Source organism: Amborella trichopoda, chromosome 2 (genome assembly GCF_054954075.1).
Source record: "Amborella trichopoda isolate Santa Cruz 75 chromosome 2, AtrichopodaSantaCruz75HAP2 v2.0, whole genome shotgun sequence".
In the NCBI taxonomy this organism is placed as follows: domain Eukaryota; kingdom Viridiplantae; phylum Streptophyta; class Magnoliopsida; order Amborellales; family Amborellaceae; genus Amborella; species Amborella trichopoda.
In genome coordinates this window covers 52359664-52387657 of record NC_142337.1, presented here as the reverse complement: position 1 = coordinate 52387657, position 27994 = coordinate 52359664, and the positions used below count along the sequence as shown (strand labels likewise).

General features: G+C 36.7%; 1 pseudogene; it reads left to right on the top strand.

The window, feature by feature from the left end:
- Positions 1-27984, top strand: LOC148783334 ((E,E)-geranyllinalool synthase-like; annotated as a pseudogene).
- The last annotated feature ends 10 nt before the right edge of the window (positions 27985-27994 follow it).

Genomic DNA, 27994 nt, shown 5'->3' with positions numbered 1-27994 from the left:
ATGGCTCCTAAGAAAAATGGTGATATCTCTAAGGGTAAAGGAAAGGCCCCATATCAAGGTGAAGCTAGGAGAGAGGAAGAGGCACTTGCTCCCTTCGCCCAAGTCAAGCACTTTCCAGAGGGTCTTCCCTCTCATATCTTGCAGGGTTTGAGGGTTGGTGATGCTACCAGAAGAGATCAGAACTATCCTTTTATCGGCCTTTGGTTCAAGGGTTGGTTCATCTCTACTCGGCACTGACCTGAGCTCATAGCCTTTCTTGCCTCGATTTCAATTTTGGGCATCTTGACCATAGCCCCTTCCCATGTGAATTTTCCCCTCCTTGAGGCCCTTGCTAAGAGGTTCGACTTTCGGACCAATACCTTCTTCTTTCCTACAAGAGAGACGGCCCCGACTTTGGAGGATGTCGTCAGGATCTCTGGCCTGAGCTTGTCTGGCATTGCATATCAACCATCCATGGTGACAGACGATCATTCCTTCTTAGGTACGTCACTGTTGGGGGCCGCCTACTCTTCTCATGGTGATTCGGTTGACATGGAATCGCTAGTCCATAGATGAGAGCGACCTCGAGCCGTTGAGCATATCCATATCTTCCTCTTTCTGAGTGCTCGGAAGGTCGTTCGAAGTTCTCTCATCCCTCTAACTGGTGCTTTCTGGGAGAGAGCGGGTTATACCATCGTGCTAGCCGTGTTAGCGGGCATTTATCAGAGCCCATGGTGACCAATTTATTGAGAGAAGCGTCCTGATCCTACATGTATTGTTTTGAATCTTCCTTTTGTTCTGTTTCATCTTCGAAAACCAATTTTCCGCCCTGTTTCTGCTCTTGAAACCCAACTTTTCCATAATATTTATCTATAAAAGGGGTCGGACTGATCCGGGGGTGTTTGACCGGGGTGACATCACTAGTATTGCCCAGATCATCTAGCCCTGGATGGTTCTGGGGCCTTGGATTTAGGTTCCGTGGCCTTTTTTTCACGTTTTTGCTCAGGTTTTTTGCAAATTTTGGACTATGAACACATCGCAGTTGTCCATCATCCTCAATCCACGACAGCTATATCTACTGCTCTAGGACTGGTGTATGTTAGTGGTACCACCTGGCCTCACGATGGCAATTTCTAGTGCAGGGTCTTTAATGAATTGTCGTCGCTTGATTGGTTCATTAGGGGTCTCGAGAATGTGCCCCGGTTTCTACCACATATGGGATATTCGTGTCTCCTCTTAGTGGGTCAGTATTTCACTGAGGACTATTTTCCCCAGAGGGTGCTTCGTAAGTTTCGGTATATTCAGAACTATGCATCCCTTGGAGAAGTAATCGATTGTCGCCCTGTCTTTCCACTTCAACGACACTCTTCCATCCTTCTGGTTAAGACAGACTTATCATGGAAGGGGAAGAAATCTTCTTCCGACGAAGGGTTGATCAAGCAAGACAAGCCCACAACCACTTCCAACTACAATTCTTGGTGGGAACATGTCTGTCCTCTTCCATTATGCTCAGGGCTCCAAAGCTTCATATATTCCAAACTATACATCCCCTAAAGAGGTAATCGATTGTCGCCCTGTCTTTCCACTTCAACGACACTCTTTCATCCTTCTGGTTAAGGAAGACTTATCGTGGAAGGGGAAGAAATCTTTTTCTGACGAAGGGTTGATCAGGAAAGACAAGCCCACAACCACTTCCAACTACGATTCTTGGTGGGAACGTGTTTGTCCTCTTCCACTATGCCTCAGGGCTTCAAAGCTTCACAATGAATCTTCTGCCCCTGCTTAGAATCCCATGCCTTCTGGAGATGACAATGCCTCTTCTTCAAATAAGCGAGCCAAATTCAATGAGGATGTGTCCGACATCAGCTTGCAAGAAGCGGAAGTTGAATTGGCTCGATGGGATGGCCTTTGTGGTGGCCCTCAAGGAGAAGGAAGCTTATCCCAAGCCAAGACTAAGTAGTCGTAGGACCCTTTTTCTTTTATTTTCTTTTTGCTTTGGTTTGAATAAGTTGATCTCAATATCACTCTGATTTTTCAGCAGTTTTATTTTCTTGATGTCTATTAGGATAATAGAAATTACGGTCTCAAGACCAAATTTTATTGCATGAGTGCATGTAATAAATCCATATTCAATGGATGAATAAGATTTGGCTTTGAAACCTTTTAGAATATATTATTTTTATTGCTCGGAGTTAATTCCGAGTCAATATTTTCATGTCCAAAATGCCCGATTGCAAAATGACTAAAATGCCCCTAAGTAGTTTCTGTTTGTTCTTCTATATCTTTTTTTTAGTATTAAACTTTATAAATAAATGTGAAGTAAAATTTTAAAGGTATCACAAAGATTTCTAGTATTTAAACCACATTTCTCGACACTGTTTGAAGGTAGGTTTTAATTTTATTGTTTAGAGCCTAGGCTATATATATATATATATATATATATATATATATATATATATATGCATATATTACTTTTGTTTTTTATGAAGCATGTTTAAATGAAGCATGATAAAGCAGGGAAACCATGGTTTCTAAAAAAAACTAATTAAAATAAAATGAAATGCAAAAGGCACAGATAAGAAAGACATGCTTCAGGCAAAATAGTCTTTTGTATTTTTAAAAATTCTATTTTGACCACAAAAATGGTGAGCAACATGAGAAAATGTCTTGGAACAGAGCTGTGGGGTTTCGAGATTTTTCTGCGACCTCCGAGTCTGGGAGGCACCAGTGGTGTCGTCTGGGAGACACCAGTGGTGTCACTTGGGAGGCATAGGTAGTGTTGCCCAAGTCAAACTAAGTCTCAACATTACAAAGACCCCATACCCTAACTACAATGAATTTTTAGGGTTTTCAGACCAAAATGCAATAAGAAAAAAAGGTGAAAACTGAAGTGTATTTCGAGGCTTGGATTGAGATTGATTAGCCACTTTAAAACATTTTTCTTTATATTTAAAGAATTTATTTTTGGCCAAAGTTTCATGAGAAGACAACGGGGGATACTGGGACCAAACAATGGTGTCCAGGACTTTTTCTAGACCCTCTGGACATGGGCAACACAGGTGGTGCCTCCCATGAGGCACAGGCGGTGCTGCTCAAGCAAAAGTGTCCCAGATGCAGATCAGGATCCCGAGCCTCGATCACAATGAGATTTGGTACCCTTTTGGACAAAAAAGGTGGAAAATAGTAAAAATAACACGTGTTTTTGAGGTCGGATCAAGCACGAACCGCCCCATGATGGGCGCCAAACTGTCCACGATACAAATCGGGATGATCTCAGAATGAGAATCGACCAGATCCGAACCACAAACTGATTTCTTTTAAGAGTGATAGAGAGTTGGGACAATCATATTATGACCGGAAACCAGATATACTCATAAGTGAGCAGATATGCTCTTAGATCAGTGGCAAAGCCAACATTGATCCGAAATACGAAATACTACATAAAACGCAATAAAATTGATTTAATTAATATAAAATAAACAAAAATGAAAGGAATTCAAGGAAAAAGTAAAATATACTAGACTAGACCAGTTGACCAGGGACTCCTGAGGCTTTGAGGCCTTGCCCGTATCAGGACCAACTGACACAGTCTGTTTGTTTCTCTTCATGTTTTGACCAAGCTTTGGATTGGTTGGTTGGCTTGCTTAACCAAAGGGTTGTAGGTTTAACAGCCTAAAGCTAAGGTCTTCCTAGATCTAGGGTTTTATCAGGGTATTGGGTTTCTTGGCATACCGTTTTTCAGAGTCTAGGGAGTCCAAAAGTCTAATCGTAAGAATGATCCTGAACTATTCTTTTAAAAGATAAAAAATGGCTAGAATGCGTAACTGTCAATTTCAAAAGGATGTTCTAGCCCGAATTGCTATTTCGGGGGTCAAAGGCTTGGGCGACACTACCAGTGTCACCTAGACCAAAATGGTCCAAGTTCAATGAACTTAGCCAAAAATGATCCAGGAGGGGTTAGCATGTGGAAACTTTCAATTCGAGGCAGTTGGAGCTAGGCGGCACCGGTGGTGTAACCCAGACCAAATCTGCTTAGAATTGGCATATTCTAGTTTGGGGTGATTTTTGGGTTGTTGGGATGATGCCTTCAAAAAATCAACCGATTTGGAGTTTAGGCTAGGCGACACCAAATCTAACTTGAATTGGCAGATTCTTGTCTGGGCTGTTGGGATGATGCCTGATTTGGGTCAGTCTAGGCTATTGGTGTCGCCCAGACCAAATCTTCCCAAAATTGGCAGATGCTTGTTTGGGCTGATTTTAGGGTTGTTGGGATGCTGCTTTCCAAATATAGCCGATTTGGGTTAGTTTAGGTTGGGCGACACCAGTGGTGCGGTCCAAATTGAATCTACCAAGAATTGACAAATTCTTATTTGGGCTAATTTTGGGGCTGTTGGGATGCTGCCTGCAAAAAATTAGCCTATTTGGGTTGGTGTTGCCTAAACCAAATCGACCCAGAATTGGTAGATTTTTATCAGGGGGGATCTACAGGCTCTTGGGATGCTGCCTACTAAAATTTTGATCAAAACGAGGTGTTTGGCTATTTTTAATGATTTGTTTTACTAAAATAGGGTGTTATGTAAGATTTTGGAGCAAATGGCAAGCAGTATGGACTATGGTAGTTTATGGTCCTGGGTTTACTGGGATAGTGTAGTCATATGGCATCTATGGTTTAGAAAACCATTGAATTTGCCAGTTTTAAAAATAGAGTGTCTACAAAATAACATATATTAGTATAATATAATATAGTATCCATTGTTAGAAAGAATGAGTTGGGCGGACTAGTCGGTGATGGCCCGAGCCGATTATTCGGGCCAACACTGACTTAGTCAGCCAATTGGTGACGAGTTTCTACTAGTATAATATAATATAATATAATATAATGTCCAGTGTTAGAAAGAATGAGTCACCTAATAGTCGGTCATGGCCTGAGCCGATTATTAGGGCTAACACCGACTTAGTAGGCCGATTGGTGTCAGGTTTTCTACTAAAAATAATATCGGGGTAAAAAATCCAAAATAATTATAATAAAATTGCAAATAATGTTTAAATTTTAGATGTATTATATTTTTATATTGTCACATAAACTAAGCGTAACAAAAAAATATTGTAGGCATAATTGGGTTCTGAACAAAAAATTTAAGCATTTGGAGGAATACTTTTTTAGTGAAGTGGAGAGAGAGAGAGAAAGAAAGGCCCCTGGCCCAACAGAGAGAGAGATGAGGGGGGGGTTGGGGAAGCTTTCCCTAATTGGGGGAGAGAGAGAGGTAGGGGTACATAGCCCAACCGGAGAGAGAAATAGAGGTTGCGGTAGCTTTCCCAAACCGAGAGAGAAAAAGAGTGGTTGGCTCAGGTTGCCCCAACCTAGGGGGAGAGAGAGAGCGAGGGGGAAGAGAAAGGGAGGTTGGGGCACGTTGCCCCAACCCAGGAGAGAGAGGTTGGGGCAAGCCCCTACCCCAATAGAGAGAGAGAGTCGAGTCGAAGCCTACAAATTCGATATTCAACCTATAGAAAGCTCTTTACACGCTTATCCCATAATACTGTAGAAATACACCAACCTTTTTTAATAAATTACCGATTAGTGTACAAATCGATCTACTAGTGTTAATTAGTGTATTAATTGGCCGATGTGTATAGTAAATTGGCCAAGTAGTACACTGTCGGGGAATGTCACAATGGATGGCCTATGAAATCAGGCCTACTCGTGCTCGGCCAGTGCCTTAGTACGAGTTAGTCAACCGATTTGTAAAAAGTCGACCGAATTTTCCAACATTGATAATATGACAATATAATACATAATATTAGTATTATTTATATAATATAATTTAGATAATTACTATAATCATTGTATAATATTATAATATATATTAGTACATTTATTATTTGTTAATAGTACATTTATATTATATTATATTGTATTAAAATAATATTAATATTATATTATACTATATTATATAATATTACATTATATAATATATAATATAATATAATAGTCCAAAAAAATATAGAGACTTATTGTCTCACTCAGAGTATGGCCTTAAATAGAGCAGAAGGACATAATAGGATTCGTGTTGCCGACCTCAATTAATTGAGAAAAAGGCTATGATGATGATGATGACGACATTATATTATATTATATACTATATATTTATGTATTTATATTTATATTTGTATTATTGACTTATATTTGTATTATATTTTATATGTTATATATTTAAACAAATACAATATATAATATATTGTTATATAAGAAAAACATTTATATAAGGTTGCAACCTTAAAATGTAGAATTAAAAGGTCATCTAATTGATTATCTCGACAGCAAGATGTATGAACATGAAAGGAAAAAAAATATTTGAGTCCTAGAAATAGTGCATCTTGCAACACATTATCTAGATTGTCCAGTTTCAGTTTATAGATCTACTTGATTTTAACCATTTTTTGAGTTTAAAATTTTATAATTAGAGATGAAATTAGAATTTCACATAATCCTAAGAGTTTTTTACACCAAAATTGCATGTCATGATAAAATTTGGAGGGGCACCTTAATTGGATTATTTAAAGTTGCAACCTTATACAAACCACATGCTTTATATAATAATAGATATTTATATTATATTATATATCGTATTATGTTATATATTGTATATTTGTAATTATATTAATACTATATATTTGTATTACATATTAAAATTTATTATATTATATGTTATATAATATATGATATAAATATCATATAATATATTAGATAATATTTACATTATATTATAATATAATATAATATGTTTATTAAATATAACTTATATGATATATAATATATTTTATCTAAGTAATAGATATTTACAATGCAATATAGAATACATAATAAAAGCAAATTTGTTTGGACCTAGGGGGGTCAATTAACATTTGCGGGGTCATTTACTCAATATTACAAGCACCACTTCTTTCGCACGGTCTTTTTCTACCCCGTAAGTTTTACTCCGGTGTTTTCTGCCTCGTAAGTTTTACTCCGGTGTGACAATGAAAACACCGGATAGTGATTTTTTTTTCCTCTAACATCCGTCTTTCTAAACCACGCCATTCTCTCTCTCTCGTTATCGTATTCTCTCTCTATCGTTTTCCCCATGTGGTCGCCTTTATTAGGTGAAGGAGATTTGGGTGTTGAGCATCGAGTGCGGTTCTCAGTAATAGATTAGAGAGAGAGTGGTGGATTTGGCTGGAAGCTGAAAAGAGAGAGAGTAATTTTAGAGAAATGGGTTCTTAGTGGAGGTCTGGAAAGAATCATTTAGAGAGAGAGAGAGAGATGGATGCGGCTGGAGGCTGAAAAGCGAGAGTAGTTTTCGAGAGATGGGTTTGTATTGGAGGTCTGGGAACAACCGTTTAGAGAGAGAGAGAGAGAGAGAGAGAGAGAGAGAGGGAGAGAGTTATAAGATTGAAAGTAGCTCAAAAAAAGCCATTTTCAGGATTTTCTCTCTCTAGCGCAGCTAGGTGGTCACGTCCATTGTAGTGAGAAAGGAAGTTTGGTAAAAGAAAAAATGCAGAAGAAATAGGGGTTCTTATCCGCTCTCACAGAAGAAGTGGTGAGGGGCCTCTTCCTAGGTAGAATCCGGATAAAGAGTCCTGCCTACCACACCTCTCTGATGTCTACACCTCTCTTATGTACGGACCTTATTTGAGAGGATCAGTTACTATTTGGAGGATCATTTGCTCAATATTGCGAGCACCATCCAGGTCCGGCCTTGATAGGGTCACCGCTGGGCTCGCCTGGCCTGTTGCAAAGTCGAGAGACAGTAAGCACTTATGCTCGTCTGCCACAGGAGTACACATCCTGTGTATTCTGCATTTTCCCTACGAACGTCTATGCCTATTTCCCTTGTCAAAACAGAACATTTATGTGTATTTACCTCAAAAAAAAAAAAGAGCAGTTGTGCTCCCAACTGTTCTCAAAAGTTTCCCACTGTTTATTAACGTGCACATTTTGTCTTCCCACTGTTTATTTAAGTACGAAGCAGACGCAAATGGACCTCCCTTCGTTTGCAAATAAAACGTGCTTCCTACACTATGCGCCGACGCCTGGGGGCCCTGTAAATAGGCTCCTATACCATGCAAGTGGACACCAGAAGAGTTGTAGGGGAACCCAAACTTCCCATGATTCACGCCCTAGAGAGAGAGAGAGAGAGATATTGCAAAGAGAAGCAGCAGAACTCAAATAGAGAGAGACCGAGGAATTATAAGTTCGTTAGAGACAGAGAGAGAGGTCTTAGAAAATCTTATTTTGGTGGGTGTTGCGATTTTTACCGATGGAGATGGAGAAATATATTGAAAGTTTGGTGAGAGAGAAGAAGGAAGTGATGCGGTGAGATGGAGGTTCACACTCCATCAGCTTATGATATTGCATGGGTCGCCATGGTTCCAAGTGAAAAATATGGTGGGCCCCTCATGTTTCCACAGTGTTTAAAATGGATTATTGAGAATCAAAACTTTGGGGGATTTTGGGGAGGCGAAGATGACTGCAACTCTCCCACCGCTGATTGCCTCCGTGCTACGCTTGCATGCATTGCTGCTCTTAAGACTTGGGGCGTACGCCGCCAGTGCATAGAGAGAGGTACACAAACAACTTTTTTCCCTTATTAATAACATTTATTTTTTCTTTTTTCTTTTCTTTGGTAGTTTAGTGGGGAAGGGACACCTACACATGGCATGAATTGGGCTTGCGGCGCCCCACTGTCCTCCTGACTACTTAACCTTGAATTTTATTTTCAACTGCCTTGTAATTTGTTTAAGGGAAGGTTTCTATACTTCTCCTGCAGCATAGAAGATTTATGCTTCTCTTATCATCTAGCCGTTCAATTTTGATCGAGAGAGCTACTCACCATTTGATCTTAGATCCGACTTCTCAAAATATTTTATTTTTAATTTTTTTTTATACAAATTGTTTGAATATGAAATTTGGTACGTGCCATTTTTTCATTGGGGCGCAACTATAAAAAATATTAAAAATAATTTTTCAATAAAATATAATAACCAAAATACCCCTTGAATTTTTTAGGGGTATTTTGATCATTTTATTTTATTAGAATATTTTTAATATATTTTTTTTGCTAGTCCGAGGTTAATAGAGGATTGCATGGCAAAATTTGGTGTCAAAATAGTTTATAGAAAAAAATTAAAAATAAAATAGTGTAGGGACGTGACATTGTGATTGGGGTAATCTTAGTCCTCTATTCAGAATGGACGGTTGGATAAGGTGAAGTACATATTTTTTATATTGTAGGGGGAAGCATAGAAAGCTTGCCCATTTGTTTTACCTTCCATCCTAGCACATGCTTTTATTGTAGAGAAAATCATGAGCCCATCCCTTTATAACTAAATGGGAGTTTATTTTTTATTTTTTTTGTCAAAACTACAACAACCACAAACTGCTTTGGCGTTTTTGTTTCTATTTTTTTATTTTTTTTCTAACATGCCATTGGGAAAAATAAATAAACAAGAAAGCAAGTAATATGAGAAATCATCAAAGCTAGACACAGGGGAAAACAGAGAGGGATATACATATTTACGTGGTTCACCCAAGATGGGTTACGACCACGGGCAAGATGGTAAAGATGTATTCACTATCAAGAGAAAGACTTACAAGATTGGGGTTATGTTGAGTTACTTCATGAAAGCTCAAACAAAAGAACTTCTTACCACAAAACCACCTACAATTGACTCATTTATTCAATTCATCGATACTGTGAAGAATACCGACAAAAACAGCCCAAGATAAGCCCCAAATGGTGGTGCTAGGGTTTTGTTCCAAAACCCCCAATTTCCGACCCCAAGCTTCTCTCTACAAGTTCCCTTTTCTCTTTACAATAACTCCCTCACGTACCCACACATTTTTCTCTCCATCAAACCCCTTTTAAGAGCCTCCACTAAAAATAGTATATTTTTAGTGACAAAAATACCCTTTAACAAGAGGAAGAATACCATAGGGCTATAGGGTGTGATCTTTGCATAACATCACAACAATTTTCACCTTGATGCAAAATCAGATCCTTGCCTTGTCAAACCATCACTTTTTACTTTTTTTGAGACCTAGAGAAATTAGGCTTCATTCTAATTTCTCTATTTGGATGAGCTTTTTAAGCATATCTGTAAGGTTATCTTCGGTCTTGATCTTGACCAATCAAACTCTTCCATCTTCATCAACTTACCGGATATAGTAATATTGAACCAATATGTGCATTGACCTCTTGTGGTAAACCGGGTTCTTGGCCAAATGGATATCACTCATATTGTTACAAAATAGTTCCATGAGCTTACACATAATGCTCATCTCACCTATCAACCCTTTAAGCCACACGACTTTTTTTTATGCCTCCGTTGCCGCCATGTACTCAGCGTCGGTAGTGGATAATGCTATCGTGTCTTGGAGTTTTGACATCCAACTTACTAGTCTATTTCCAAATCGAAAAACAAATGCAGTAGTTGACCTACCTCTATCAAGATCACCGACAAAATTTGCATCCACAAAACTATGCATTTAGGTTGAGCCCTGGACAAATGTGATTGCATAACTAGTTGTGCCTCTTAAGTACCGAATCACCCATTTTGTTGCTTTCCAATGAACCTTTTCAGTGTTTGCGATAAACCAACTTAGATCACCAACTGCATGCGTGATATTCGGTCTTGTAGATACTATGACAAATATTAAACTTCCAATCGTATTTACATAAGGAACCTTAGCCATGCTTCTTCTTTGTTCTTCCATCTTCGAACTTTGCATTGAAGACAATTTGAAGTGAGACGCTAGGGGTGTCTTCATCGGCTTTGTATCTTTCATGCAAAATTTTTCAAGCACCCTTTTTATGTAACCCTTTTAAGATAATGACAAAATTCCATTTTGTCTATCTCTTTCAATTTCAATCCTAAAGATTTGCCTTGCAGGCCCAAGATCATTCATCTCATATATTTTGCTCAAAGAAGGCTTGAGCTCACTAATTTTTGCCTTATCTTTGCACACCAAAAGCATGTGGATGATATATAAGACTAAAATCAAGTATGTATCATCATCAAAGAACTTTAAATAGACGATCATACTTACTTCTTGTGTACCCAAGGCTCATCATGAACATATCAAATGTTTTATACCATTGTATTGATGCTTGCTTGAGCCCATGCAAGGACTTCTTCAATTTGCACACAAGCTCTTCTTTGCCATTCTCTATGAAGCCTTTCGGTTGTTGCATGTAAACTTGCTCTTCAAGTTCTCCATCCAAAAAAGTCGTCTTCACATCTATTTGCTTAAACTCTAAATCATGCATAGCAACTAACCCAAGCACCAAGCGAATTGAGACCAACTTGACTTCTAATGCAAAACTTTCATCAAAGTCAATGTCTTGTTTTGTGAAAAACCTTTTGTCACCAATCTTGCCCTGTATCTTTCAAGCTTGCCATCAAGCCCCTTCTTTATCTTGAACACTCATTTACAACCAATGGTCGTTCTACCTTTTGGTAGCTCCACCAAATCTCAAGTCTTATTTTTTTGAAAGGGCAATATCTCTTCTTCCATAGCACTTTTTCAATGCTCGGTACCATTACTATCAATGGCTTCACTAAATGATGTTGGCTCTTCATTTTTTGTTATCAAAGCATACAAAGTATTTAGATCCACATAATCTTTGTACCACCCAGGTGCACGAGTTTCTCGAGTAGAGCGCTTATGTGCCAAAGGCACAACTTCATCATGATGGCTATGTAGTTCTTCATCTTGACTTCCTAGTTCTTCATGCTTCTCACTATGATCAATGGGTATATTCTCATAAGGCATAGTTACACTTGGTGGAAGTATTTCGAGGTTGCTTTCAAATTCTTGGCTCCCTTATTGCACGTCTTGACTATTGTCCCTCATCATCATCCCTTTTGCCAATACCTTGGATTCATTAAAATGCATATCATGGCTAGTGATTATTTTTCGGGTACTTGGATCCCATAACTAGTACTCCTTCACACCTTGCTATAACCCATAAAAATGCACTTCTTTGACCTTGGATCCAATTTGTTCCTTTGGTAATTTGGAATAAGTGCATATGCATCACAACCAAAAATTTTTAAATCGGAGTAGTCACTCGAAGTTCCATACCTTACCTCGTTAGGAGCTTTGCTTCCTAATGCTACCAAAGATGATCAATTGATAAGATAACAAGTCATTGATACGACTTCTACCCATAATTCTTGTTCTAGGCCGGTATTGCTTAACATGCACCTCGTACACTTCATCAAAGTGTGATTCATCCTCTCGGCCACACCATTTTGTTGAGGATTATAAACATTTATGTAATGCCTAGTAATTCTCATGGCCTTGTTAAATTTTCGAACTCCTTTGATACAAACTCTCCACCATTATCTGTCCGAAGAACTTTGATTTGATGTCCTGTAGATTTTTCAACTTTGGCTTTAAAATTCTTGAATGACAAAACACATCACTTTTAGACTTGAGAGTTTTGATCCATACTTTTGTTGAGAAATCATCAACAAATGAAACAAAAAATAATGCACCTCCGTACTATGTATTTGGCGAAGCGCCGCATACATCTAAGTGAATGTAATCAAGTTTACACTTGCTTGTATGCTTCCCAGCCTTGAAAGGTTATCTAAGTTGCTTCTCATAGACACAATGCTCACAAAATTTGGATCGATCAATTTTAAATGTAGGAATAAAATTCCTCTTCATCCAGACCTTAATACCCTTGTCACTCATATGCCCTAATCTTCTATGCCATAGGCGAAATGAAACTTCCTCACCTTCAACCATGGAATGCACTTCATTATTTATTATTGTGCTTCTCAATAACTTGTACAAGCTCCTAACTAGGACTCATTTCATAACAATTAGAGCCATTTTGGATATTTTGATTACTCCAACTTGATCGGTAAACTTGTAATCTTCCAAATCTAGAGAAGAGAGGGAAATCATGCTCTTTTTTAATTCCGACACATACCTAACATCCTTAATTGTTCAAATAGTCTCATCAAACATCTTTAGGCGAATCGAACTCATTCCAACCACCTAACTAGTGGAATTATTACCAATGGATATTGATCCTCCTTCACATAACTCATATGAGTCAAACCATGATCTATGTGGGCACATGTGATGGTTGGCTTTACGATCAAGTATTTAATTTTGATATAATATTGAATTATATGTCACCATTAATACTTCATCTTCAATGAACTCAGATGAAGACTCTTCAACTTGATTTGCTTTATTCTTGGATTCATTTGGCTTTTCACCTCCTGCATTAAGAGCATTGGAAGAATTCACTCCCTTTCTTTTAAAACAATTATTCATTATATGACCGGGCTTCCCACAATGCCAACACACATTCTTGTTATTGGACCTCAAGATTTTGATCGAAATCTTGAATTACTTATTGAATGATTCCTAGATGAATCACCCTGTTCATTCGATCAAAATTTTGCCACAAGAGCTTCCATCTTCGATTCTACCAAACTTCCCAAAGATGCCTTCTTTCAAAGTTCATCGGCAAGTAGGGCTACACACCGAGCCTAAATCAATAGAATCCTCTTTACTACAACTCATTGTAGTAACAAGGTTATCATAGGATTCCGACAATGAACAAAGTAAGATGACCGTCTTATCTTCATCGTCCATTCTTACACCAATACTTTCAAGTTGACAAATGATGTTATTAAACTCATTCAAGTGTTCTGACATATTTCCACCTTCTTTCATTCTCAAGGAATACAATTTTCTTTTTAAGAAAATTCGGTTTTTGAGGGATTTTGTTTGATACAAACTTTCCAATTTTTCTCACAAATCTTTTGCCATCTTTTCGCCAACAATATTAAATAAAATTTCATTCTCTAAATACAAGCGAATACTGGCCCGTGCCTTCATATCGAGTTCGTCTCAATCATCATCGGTCATGTTTACCAATTTCTTATCTTTTCCAAGTAATGCTTTATGTTGCCCTTAATGTACCAATAAATCTTGCATTTTTAATTTCTAAATATCAAAACTATCTTTCTCATTAAACTTCTCCACCTCAAACTTATGAGATGTCATTCTTTCAAAAAATACACTACACTAATTCCTTGAGCTCTAATACCACTTGTTGTAAAATCGGGATAACCCAATTACCCTTTTTGAGCAAATCGAGATATTCCAAATTCCACTAGATGTGGTGAGCATTCCACCGCAATGATTTCAACACTCAAGTAACATGCCCAAGATGCAATTACAAGTACAATATAATTGAGAGGGACACACATATTTACGTGATTTACCCAAGATGGGCTATGTCCACAGGCCAGACAATAAAGATGTATTCAGTATAAAGAGGAAAACTTACAAGATTGGAGTTTTGTGGAGTTATCTCATACAATCCCAATGAAAGCTCAAACAACAGAACTTTCAGCCACAAAACCACCTACAATTGACTCATTGCTTCAATTCACCGATGCCGTGAAGAAATGCCGACAAAAACGGCCCAAGATGAGCCCCAAATGGTGATGCTAGGGTTTTGTTACAAAACTCCCAATTTCTAACCCCAAGCTTCTCTCTACAAACTTTCATTTCTCTTTACAATAACTCCCTCACTCACCCATATGTTTCTCTCTCTATCAAACCCCTTTTTAAAAAGGTATATTTTTAATGATAAAAATACCCTTAACAAGAGAGAGAATACCATAGGGCCATAGGATGTGATCTTTGCTTCATAGCTCAACGAACAACAGATATGAGGAGAGGAGCCAAGTGCACTAAAGTAGAAAGAGAATAATGGTTTAATCTAGCTATTTAGTCCCGAGACAAAAGGTATGCTAGGGATACTTTTTACATATCGAATTTTGGAGATATAGTCCCTATAAACCTTAGAATAATCTGAGCAAAAAAATTTTGAAAATAATATTTATACGTATTACAAAAACAATTAATGCTCCAAGATTGAATAGAGACGGAGTAATTTTTGAATGGCTAGGTCTAAGTGTCATAAAACTCAAAATTCAAATTTGAGTGTTGACATCATTGTGGTGGAGTGCTCACCACATCTAGTGGGATTTGAAATATCCTGATTTGCTCAAAAGGGGTAATTGGGTTGTCCTAATTTTACAACATTGTTGAAATTGTCGGACAGGTGAGTAATTGGAGCAAATAATAAAACAACCCCAAAGAATGGGATGCTCGTTGTAATTTTGGCAAAACATTTAGGCATATGATAATAAAGGCGTGGATATAATGCACTTGCATAATTGCCCCTTTATTGTATGAAATCACGTTCCCCCTAGTGGCCACAGACCGGGCCATTCGTGGCCCTTGTCCCAATAAGGGTAGCCCAGGTCCGGCGTAAGCCAAAAAAAATGAAGATAAAATAAAAGAGAAAAAGAAAAAAATGAGTCGCACCGGCTACATTAGCCCTAACCTGCCCCTCGGGCCATAGCTTGTGGCATAGGCCCTACTTTTCTAGGGCCAGGCCGGCCCGCCCAGCCCACCCTAGTCCCCCATTAATATTTTGGCTCGTGTACAGTTGTCCTAAGTACAACCCTTTTCTAATTACTCTGTTTTTAAACACGTAATAATGTGACACAAGTTTAGTAACATTGAGCGTTACACCATTTGGTTTGCACGAGGGAGATTAGATTGGTGTCTTAAACTTAGTATACAAAGTAGAAATCCACGAACTGCCCTCACCAACAGATATAATAGAATAGTAGCTTGATGTTTTTGTAACAAACTTATGAGCTCATCTCCACCTTGGTCTGTATTTTTTTTTTTGCCTTGGTTTTGCTTTTTGTTAACTTGTACAAGATATTCCTTTACGCTTTTAAAATGATCAAAACGTAAAAAGTAAATTTGCAAACTATGTCGAGTGACATTTGTGGGTTTATTTTTTTATTTTCAGTTTGCTCAACTACTTTTTAAAATTATTTGAAAAGTTTTAAAATTGTCCTTGTTCAAGATTGGGAAGGGCATTCATTTCAATTACTTGAACCGTCCCGCAAAAGAACCTAGCCAAATGACAAAGATACCTCAGCTTGTTCGAGATTACTATGAAATAAAACATTATTCAAGGTTCTTAATGAGGTTTAATTATGGGTTTTTATGTTATTTCATATTTGCAAGACATTCGGGTGAAAAATGACAAAAATACCCCTAGTTTTTTATCGTTAGATGACAATGTTAAAAAAAAATATATGATTTTGTGTTTGTAAAGACTAATATATTGAAATTCCCCGAATAAATGATTTAGATTCATTGTTGGAGGGGGACTCATTTTGACCATATCTAGGGTCCAAATTGAACTTCGTTTTTTTTTGGGATTGATTATTGAGACGAAGAGAGTGTGTGTGCAAAATTTTGGGTCATATAAATACCACAAATATGGTTTTCTAGAAGTGTAGTTCATTGTACTATGATGCAACCGTTGCATTAGATCATTGCCCTCTTGAACAATGTTTTCATTATTTGTAATCATTGATTACTGAGGGATATTTGCCATTCTTTTGGGCATCATGGGGGTCATCCGTAGATTATCATCCTTCAAAATCATGAACAAGGGTAATTTGAAAATATTTTAAATATTTTGAGCAAGTACCTTAGTGAAATGAAGATAAATAAGTAGCCTCTCATATGTTGGTTGAGATCATTTGGGCCTTTGATGACTTTGTTAAACGTTTCAACCCCTTAAATGATTACACGATGGAAAAATTTATATACAAACAACAATGTTCATATTTTTGGTCTCTATTCTTTTCAATTTTTCTATTCCCATTTTACCACTTTTGAAATTCTAATGGACCACCCAAAACACATAAATATTTCATTTTTTTTGGGTGGCTAGAATCTCCAATTTTCAAACCGCCCAAAACATATGTGGGTGGTTCAAAAGTCCAAATTTTTAAACTAACTTTCAGACCATCCAAAACATTAAAAGAAAAAAGAAAAAAAAAAGAAAAGAAGGAATGATGCAATTGGGTTGTTTAGAAGTTGGCATATCGAACCGCCTAACACTTTCGTACCATCCAACATTTAGTTTCTTCGTTCGTGTTTTTGCTGGGCAGTTTAAAAAACCCACTTTTGAATTGTTCAAACACTTATAGCTATTGATAGTTTAGGAGGTTTGAAAGTTAGTTATTCAAATTAGGATAAGATAAAACTAGAAAATTCAAAACAAAAAACCTCAATATAACAAGACCTTGGGACCATACCACAGCTTTTCTCCAATCCATATGTGGATTTTTCTCTTATTTGTGGGAGGAGTCGTAAAGCATCAACATTACACAACAACCAAAAACAAAAAGGTGTTGTCTACGAAGAGACCATTTATCTTTTGTACATAGAGGTCACAATCAATTATGTCCTTTAAATTTCAAAATGGGTGGTTGTAAGCATGTGATTGAGACATAAAGTTCCAAAAAATCCTTTTCGTACTTCTTTATGGTCCCCAAGCCATCTAATTTGATATCTAATGAGTGAAAATTATTGTGACCTCTGTGTACAAATGATAAATGATCTCTTTACCAACAATCCCAAGTAAAAACATCCACCAAAGCAATATTATAATGATGAGATTGATCCATCACCCTTCTTTCTTAGTCAATGCTACAAGGATAATATCAAATTTTTCCAAAAAGATAAAAGAAAAAGAAAGCACGAATCGAATCATATGGTTGTTGGTTGTTTGCACTAAAACACTTGTGCCAATAATATTGTCGTGTTAGGGTTGGACTTCATTCATGGAAACATAGAGAAGCTCCTGCTTGAACATTCTCCACAATTTGCAATTGCAACTCCATGGTTTACTGTCGTTCTTCTTGGTACGATTGAACTGGCTCATAGCAAGGGACTGGAAATATTTCCCAAAGGTTTGCTACTGCCAGTAAAATCTCCTTAGAGAGAGAGAGAGAATTCTTGGGAGGTAAATTCTCTTTCTAGATTGCTTATTTGATTTTCGTGATTGAAATTCGAGTTGTATTCTTTCGATTTGTTTCATAATATTTTGATCTTTTTCTAGAGAAAATTTGACACAACCTTATGAAGTTCTACTATATCATCTGGAAGCCATACCAGCAACATACGAGATCGATTTCAGAGAGGTCCTACGATTCAAGGGCCCTGACGGGTCCCTATTTGGATCTCCTTCTTCAACAGCATGCGCATTCATAGTTACAAAGGATTCTGATTTCCTCAACTATCTCAAATGCACGTTTCATAACGTTGGAAATGGAGGTAGAAGAATACATTATGGGGGCTAAAGATGAATCTTTTTCTCTCTTTCATGTTCTTTGTTTTTGCTGTTTAAGGTAGCTTTCTAAAGATTGTGAAAAGAAAGTATATATTGTGCCTAAGATTAATATGGAAGGTATATCTTGTAATCAGTAAATATGAGAAGGGTAGGATATTGGGTCATGTATTTTATGACAAGTGTGTGTATAGTTTAAGTATCTCTGATTAGTTTCTATTAGTGTCATTTGTAGTTTGTTATAAAAGACAAGTCTGTATATTCATATCAATCACTGGACACCGAGTCTCTTCAGAGAAACCTCAGACTCTTCACATGGTATTAGAGCGAGGTTCATCTCAGCTATGTCCATTCCTCGTCCATGAAGCATTGTCGCCTATTTTCAAGACGATTTTGTTGCTCACCCAGTCGGTACAACTTCTGTCAAGTCGTGTTTCGACTCTCTACTGAGTAGTGTTTCGACTCTTTGATCTATCATCTCAGACGAGTTGTGTTTCGACTCTCTGATCTGTCTCTATGCCAAGTCGTATTTTGACTCTCTGATTTGTTTTCCTGAAGCCATCTATTCTCAAGGCTTGTTAATTCGCTGTCACTTTTTGTACTTGTTGATCAAGCAATTTGAGTATATACCTAAAGATCTAAGTGCTTATTTCCACAACTTGGTGTTCAAACTCCAGTTGCTCTCTTTCATAGCATCTTGAGTTTGAGGGGGAGTGTGAAAAAAAAGTATATATATTTTATATCCGGTTAATACAGAAGGCATATATTGTAATCATTAGAAATGGGAAGGGTAGGATATTGCGTCCTGCATTTTGTAGTAAGTCTGTATATAGTTTAGGTGTCTATAATTTAGTTTCTATTAGTATTATCTGTAATTTGTCTATAAAAGACATGTCTGTATATTCATATCAATCAATGGACATTGAGTCTATTCAGAGAAATGAGTAGTTGGATCTTTAGGTGTATAGCATGACCAGTATATGCGGTAGTTGTCATGCTCAGATTGCTTGATCAACAAGCACAGAAAGCACGGGCAGATCAACAAGCCTTAGGATTAGATGGCCTCAGGAACTCTTGGAAAAGATCAAATAGATCAGATAGTCAAAACATGACTCCGCATAGGGACATATTAGAGAGTCGAAACACGACTTGGCTAAGAGACAGATTAGATAGTCGAAACACGACTCAGTAGAGAAGACAGATCAGAGAGTTGGAACACAACTCAACAGAGAGTCGAAATACGACTTGACATAAGTTGGTCTGGCTGGGTGAACAACTACTCGTATTTTTCTCTCTTTCCTGTTCTTTGTTTTTGATGTTTTAGATAGCTTTCTAAAGATAATGAACAATAATGATACCGATCCTCCAATATATCCGGCGGACGAGGAGTTCATTAAGCTATGGATGGTCGACCTGTTGGAGAATTTAGGGTTGGAAGAGTACTTTTCAGAAGAGATACAAAAAGTGCTAGAGGATATATATGTGTAAGAAGTTAATCCCACTACTAGTTCTATGTTTTATGCAAAAAAAAATGCACTTTCTAACCAATACCATTTTAGTTTGGACACAGTTTCTATAAGTCCATGTAGAAATGAGTCACCTCTTAAATGCTATTTTTGAGATGGATTTTTGGACTTAAAAATAAGGACATATAATCTCTATCATGGAGATTATGAATATGAAAAAAAATTTAAAAGTTTTGGAAATAAAAAGTAATAATTCTATTAAGAAAATATTTGGACCTTTAGTTTCAATTGTGTTTAGATGGACCACCTATTTGCATACATCTTTAATAAGGGCGCTTTATACCTCAGGACCGCAAACGTAGAAATGCAGTCATTGCCATATGAAACAATTTTCTTTTTAGTTTTAATTAAAACTAAGGGAATTACATAGAGGTCCATTTTTTTTTTTCATTTGTGCCCTTATATATGCTGTTCTAAACATCAGGCCACTTTATAATTTTATGTTTTTTAATTCTTTGAAAGTATAGGCAAGGCACTAGTCTGAGGTCTCGATACTCGACCCGCTTGGATTCTTTGAAGATGGCGCAAGCCAAACGGTCCGAGATGTGGAACCTCGGATGGTTTGGATTGTGAAATTCACATTCATGTAGCAGTATGAGGTCTGGAACCTTGGACCACTTGGCTTGTGTGAATTTTGTACAAGCCAAGCGTTCTGGGATTTCGAGCGTCAGATCGCACTGATTTGAGGTCTCAGACCTTAGATTGCATAGCTATGCAAGCCAAGTATTCTGAGGTTCCTGGTTTGAACACTTCAGATAAGTTTATAAAATAAAATAGAAAAGCAATCCAATATTTGGAACATCAGATTGAGGGGCAAAATAGGAAACAATAAAAGGGGAAAAAAAAGTTGTGGTATGATGTTTAGAACATCAACTTAGTAGAACTCCTTGTTAATCTAATAAATATTGAACCTCTGCATAATTACTATATTTAAATATAGTACGGAGGTACATTTCCCTTAAAAATTAAGATAGAATAGAGAAATTCGTCAAGGTGCTCATAAGTTTTCCTTGGCTTTCCTTACTATTTCATCGTTTTCCTTTTTTATATGGAGTAAAGTTTTTTATATTTTGTTGAAAGAAGCAGGGGTTGGATGGAAGATGTTGAAGAAAAAGATGAGAAACACTTGGTGGCCAAAGAAATGTACAAGGATTCACATGCATTTAGACTTCTACGCACCCATGAATACCGTGTGTCTCCATGTGAGCGATTTTTTTTTGGTTGCAATCTTGGGTTCAAATTTTTATTTTTTATATTTTTTCAAGGGCAAATTATAAATATCCCAAAATGAATTTTATAGACATTCTGCTCTGGATACGTTTAATATTACACTCTTAACTCAATCATTACTTTTTCTTACTTTTATCCCCAATTAAAAAATAAATATTTTAATGACTAAACTATCCTACCAAATATCTTTATCTCTCTAGCTTAACCCCACTTTACACTATGTCTCTACCATCTTCTCTCTCTATTAGTCCTCTCTCTTTTTATATCTACCCATCTTATCTTTTTACACACCCTCTTTCTCTACCATCTCCTCTCTCTACCCGCTCTCTCCCTCTTTCTCTCTATACCCGCCTGTTTTTTACCTACCTTTCTCTCTTGGGTTGAGAGTGAGAGAGGTGGGTAGAAAGAGAGAGAGAAGGTAGTAAAGAGAGAGATTTGACTTGGGGCAGTTTAATTTTTAAAATATTTTTTTTCTTGTTAGGGAGTAAAAACAAGGAAAAATAAAGACTAGGTTTTAGATAGGTAGTAAAAAAAAAATTGAAGGTAGAGATGCTACCACCACAACCCCATCACCAACCCCTTTCCTATAAATATGCTTTCAATAACCATATGACATGGAATTGAACCCACAATCTCATGCTCCCAATTGCGTACACCGAAAGTAGAGCACCAACTTTTGAGTTTTTGATTTATTAGTTTTGTCCCACCTTGAGATAGCAAGGCCCTTTGCCTTGTATGAGGTCTCTCTCTCTCTCCTCTTTGGTTTTCTTAAGTTTTTGCTTTTGAACTTTCATTACCCAGTTATTTTATATATTTTTCCTTCTGTGAGTTATCAACCTTTTCTTGTATTATTTTTTCTTTATTGATTTTTGAATGGTATTATGTGAACTGCGAATAATTTTGAAATATATGGATTATTTCATTTATGAGTGTCCAAGTCAACTCACTTAAATCCTTGAGTTAGAGTTAGTAGCGCGCATAATGGATTCTAAAGTCTTGAATAATAGGCACGCCAATAGAAGAGGATCTGCTTCCAAAGTATTTTCCATATCTCCCATAATAGCATTGATCAATCTCTCAATTTTTGAGTAGTTGGCTCCCAATTATCGTACAAATGGTGATATAATCCATAAAACTCATGGGTTAATTGATGGAGAGTGTAACAATTTGCAGGTAAGTTTTGTTGGCCCTTGTCCAACCCTCAAATCAGAATGCATGTAGAAGAGAACTACGAAGAATATTTGAGCCCAATGCTCAGTGTTTACAAGGCATCCCATTTTATGTTTATGGGAGAAACTTGAAAATGCAATGTCCTTCTCCAAATCACTGTTAGAGAAGGCATTGTCTGACAACAACACCTATGATCGTTTCCTTTTTCTCAAGGATCTGCGAGATGACCTTTGTAGGATGCCCATCTGTTTGAAAATATTTCTTAAATAAATAATGCAAATTTGTTAATTTATAATTAGAGAATTTAGTTCATACTGAATTGTATTTGATATTTTTTATTTTTTATTTAGGGGGCGGGGGTGCGGGAGACAGAGACATATGAATCTACAACTAAAGGAAGCACCTGGATTATCCTTTTCAAAGACATTATAAAATGAAGGGAAATGATCAAAAGTGTCCTCTTTTTTCAAAAATTTCGCAAATACCAAATTCTTTAAGTCTACGTCCACACCGATTTTGTAATATTTATTTATTTTACTCAAAATATCCTTCGTGGACCTCATAGGGCCGTGAAGAATCATCTTGGATCTATTAGATCCGTGATGAACCATCATAGTTTGTAATAGGATCGGGGATTGTGATGATCGGTCAATAAGGACCATGGAGATCGAGGATTGTGATGATCTGTCAATAAGGTCCATGGAACCATCATAGATGTAATAGGATCGGAGATTGTGATGATATGTCAATAAGGTACATAGCCATTATTGTTTTAATAGGATCGTGATTACAACTGTACGTGTCGAGAGATCAGTCTATCATGATTTGGCGTAATTGCCTTATTATAAGATTGTAAAATAATGAATTGTTTCTCTTTGATCTTTTATTACTAAAACTATATATAGGGGGCCTTCTCCTTTAGTAAGTTACCCAAAAAAACAAAATATTGACCTATCACTGGCATTGAAGATCCTTGAATCGTTGCGGACCTTGGTCTATGATGACTCTTCCTGACCCTATCAAGTATGTGAAGAACATTTTTGGTAAAATAATAAATAAAAAGGACAACATGGGTATGGATGTAGATTTAAAGAATTTCAATTTTTTTTTTTTTTTGGGGAAAGGAGGGGATCTTTTTTATACTTACCCTAAAACGATCCGTCGCAATAGCATGGTTTGCGGCACCCACTCTCAGCTGATCCTTTGTCCAACCTATTAACGGGATAACTATAATTGTTACCATGATGACATTGATCATATTAATACTAGGGCATGCTTTCTATGCTTTCCCTACCGCATAAAAGTTATATACTTCCCCTTATCCAACCATCTATTTTGAATGGAGGGTTAAGATTGCTCTAATCACAATGTCACGTCTCTATATTATTTTATTTTAAATTTTTTTTCTGTAAACTAGTTTGACTTCGAATTTTGGATGTCCAATCCTCTCTTAAACTTGTACTAGTGAAAAATATAAAAAAAATAGTTCCAATAAAATAAAATTACTAAAATACCTCTGAAAGTTTCAAGAGGTATTTTCATCATTATATTTTCTCGAAAAATTATTTTTAATATTTTTTTATAGGTGTGCCCCAATGAGAAGATGACACGTACCGAATTTCATATTCGTACAATTTGTATAAAAAAACTAAAAGTAAAATACTTTGAGACGTAAGATCTAAAATCAAATGGTGAGTGGCTCTCTTGATCAAAATTAAATGGCTGGATGGTAGGGTAAGCATAGATCTTCTATGCTGTTGGGGAAGTATAGAAACCTTTCCCTTAATGCTATACTACTTGATTTTCTTTTCTTCAATCACTATATCTCTAGGACCTCTTTGCACTTTCATCCATATATATTGATTTACTTATGCCTCTGTTTAAGTTTTGCAGATTGAGTATGAACTCGATGCTCCATGGCTTGCGCAACTGGACCATTTGGTACATCTTTGGGTCATTCAACAATTTGAAGACAATGAAATGCTATGGATGGGGAAGGCTTGCTCTTTCAAGTAGAAAACCCGTCCTTTTTTCCCTCTGCTGAGAAACAACGTCTTTATGAAGCCGCCATAGGTATAACTTAAAGACCGGTTGAACAAACTATTACCCAGGTTCTGTGTAGATCCATTCTAACCACTCAACTTTTTTCCCAATTAGCTCCCTAAGAACACCAACATGTATCTCTCTCTCCGAATCAAATCCTTTCATTTTTTTACAGAAATACCATCCTCTTATCTTTGTAGCCCACTCTGCTCTCAGGGATCTCCTTTGACGTGCCAAAAACCGGTTCAAATCTTTTCGCCTTCTCACTTTATCTCTGGAAGCCAAAAGTTTAAATATCAAACTTATGCTAATACTTTATAGAAACGTATATAATGAAACCATTTACCTATGGTACAAGGTGATCACAATTAATCTTGACTACTGGATATGGAATTGAGTGGCTACATTTATTTCATTGACCAAGCTCAAAGTTCAAAAGAAACCTTCTCAAACTTTGTGACACATCCCAACTATCATATTTCAAATCGAATGGTAGTAACTAATTGTGACATCCCTTTACCATAAATAACTCGTCTCATTATATATAATATCTAACACCGTTTTAATGATTTAACACTTTTATTAGTGTTTCTTTTCCTTGGAAGAATATAAAACAAATACGCTAATTACTTCAATTTGTAGATTGGCTGCTCGAACCCATAACATGTTGGCGGAACTCGCCAAAAGAAACTACACCTTACGCCAGACAAACTTTAAGGACGAACTGGGAAAGCTAAAAAGGTATTATATACTAAACTCTATTTTGAGTCCAATTCTAAGAATTATCATGTCCTGGTACCTTATAATATCTCAAGATCATTGTATTTATGATCCATGGCATGACCATTTGAAAATAAATAAATAAAATCATAGTTAATGGAAAAATATTAAGAATGATTTACTTACGGACCCAAAATTTTAGGTAAAATACAAAATGCTCCACTTATAGGCGGAAATTACAAAACACGTCAGTCAACCCACCTTGTTTAATTCTTTTCAAAATTATCCCTTAATCAATCCAAAACTGGTTTATAAAATTTGTAGTTTTTTCTAGGGCAGTGCTCCAAGTTTTATGGCATTGCCCTACTAATGAAAAACTTTAAAAAAATTCAAGTTGAACGAGGGCAATTTTGAAAAAACTAAAAAAAAATGGCTTTGACTGACCTTCTTTGCAATTTCCACCTATAAGTAAAGCATTTCGTCTTTTACCTAAAATTTTTAGAGTCCATACATAAATCACTCAAATGCCCGGGTAAAAACGCTGAGTTGTGTTAGGTAGGCAGCTAACATAAAATTTGGCCAAAACTTATCATGAATCCTGAACATATGGTATTAATAGAGCAAAATGGAGAGCCAGAATTTGTGTAGCCGACCCCAATTAATTGATAAAAGGCTACGATGACCCGATTAATTAGGAAAAGACTATGATGACGATGATGGCCTAAATCACTCAAATTTCAATGTAAGCATGGAAAGTTTGGTCCAAATTTACTAAAATTAGTAGCATTTTCTTAAGCGGGTATTTTATCCCTTTTGCGGGTGATGCTAAATTACTTTCTGAAAATAGGTGGGCAGAAAAGAGCGGAAATCCGTGACCTAGGATTTTGGCGAGAAAATACTATTCATTGCTTCTTTGCAAGTGCCACTACATGCTATCATCCATACTTATCCATTGGCCCAGACTGCGGCCCTTGCTACAATTATTGATGACTTTTTAAACTTTCATGGATCCATGGATGAGCTTCAGAGTTTTACGGATGCAATCAAAAGGTGTAACCCTTTATTAGCGTTTAATTTTCTCTCAGGTTGGATGTCTCCCAGCAGCCAATACTATTTCCAAATTCATCTTCAAAGAAATGATATTAAAAAAAAAAAAAGTAGAAAATTTGAGAAACATAATTTAGGGGTCATAACCAGCCCATCGTTCAGAGGTTCAAACATCTCAATTACCCTTAGGAGGTTTATTTTCTTAATTTTGCTTTCACTCCAGTACTTCCTCATTTAAAAAATATCCTAAAAAATATTCAATCACCCCATTCAAGATTAAGAAAAAATATCTGCATTTTAGTAATTTGGCCCACCAAAGAAGCCCGAACCAAATAATGGGAGTAACGCTACTTGTTTAGGGTGGGTCAACTTATTGAAATACATTCTTGTTCACATTACTATTCTGAATATGAGCAGTTTGGGTAATTTGTTAATAAGATGAAGTACGTGAGTGAAATGAAAATAAAAAATAATCTCTATAATATTAATTGCTATCTTTTAAACCCCTTAGTGAGTTGATTTTACAATATTAATTGCTATCATTTAAACCCCTTAGTGAGTTGATTTTACAAGGGGCTAGGTCTCCTGAAATGATGGCTTAATGTTATAACCACATTGAAAAAATAAGGAACGATTATCTGCAATTTGAATTCTTCGCACTGCCACAGAATACTTTAACTACATTATTGAGCCTTAACAGAAGAGCAGAAGCAATTTATGTTTGGGTTCCAATCATAATCTTCCTAGCAGAAGAAGAAAAATAATACGTCATGTCTGTTCTTCAATCTATATACGAGAACTAAATTATCTGTTTGGGAATGGAAGAGAAATGTTCTAATATTATGGTTGGCACTTCATTGAGTCTCAGATGGGGTGGAAAACCCTAATTGGGCCTAGGAAGGTTCTCTTTTCTGCAGTACATGACCATGTTAATACGATCGCAAAGGAAGCCTATCGCCAACAAGGGCAAGACATTACTGTCTCTCTTAGGCAAATGGTAAGCTTCTCTTAATCCATCATGGTGATGAATAAAATTTATTCGATCGTGATGGAATTCATTAGTAGAGAATCTCATGAATGTGATGGCAGTGGTAGCAATGAATTTATGGTTTAAAGAGGCCGAGTGGAGAATGAACAATTACTTCCCATCCATAGAGGAATACATAAAAGTTGGGATGATATCAATTGCAACCGATCTAGTCATTGCTCATGCTATATATTTGGCACCTCCAAAGCTCTCAAATGAAATACTACACCATGCTTGGTATAAAAAGGTTTCGGAACTCACCATGCTTTGTGCACGCTTCTTAAATAACTTACAAGGCTATGAGGTAACCCAAATTTCAAACTTTTGAATGTATAATTTAGATTCAATTCAGTTACTAAAGGATTACATCTTAGTCTATGTATGTCAAAGTTTGATGTGTCCATTCCATACACAGTAATAATCATTTATGGATGTCTTTTCAGATAGAAAGAAAGGATGGGAAATCCAACCTCGTTGCATTAATCATGAAGGCAAACCCAAATGCAACGATCCAAGATGCAGTAGGATACATTGAGAACATATTGGATCGAAAGAAAAAGGAATTGGTGGAGAAGCTTCTGATTCATTTAGGAACTCTCAAAGCATACGAAATGTTCTTCAATGGCACCAATGCATTTGAGTCTCCTTCACAACTTCTCCATGATTTCAATAGAGCCTTTTATGAAGATCTTCCTATGAAAGAAAGTGGACTTACCCCCCTAAAGGATGAGCAACACAGCCTCGATATCCGTATGCATGCAACTATGGCCAAAGAAAATAGATTGGCTTCTAGAAGTCGGGTTCATCTGCACAAGTGCAACAAGCCTAGCCAAGGTTCATGGATCACACCACTTCGTTGCTTTGGTTACAGACCAGGGTTCATACTTCAGTTCTTAAATCTCCATGGTTCAATAACCATATAACTAGAATGAGGGTGCAAGAGGCAATATGGCTGCAAATCTTGGGTCTTATCTTTGAAGAACATGACAAGTCTAGTAGAGAAT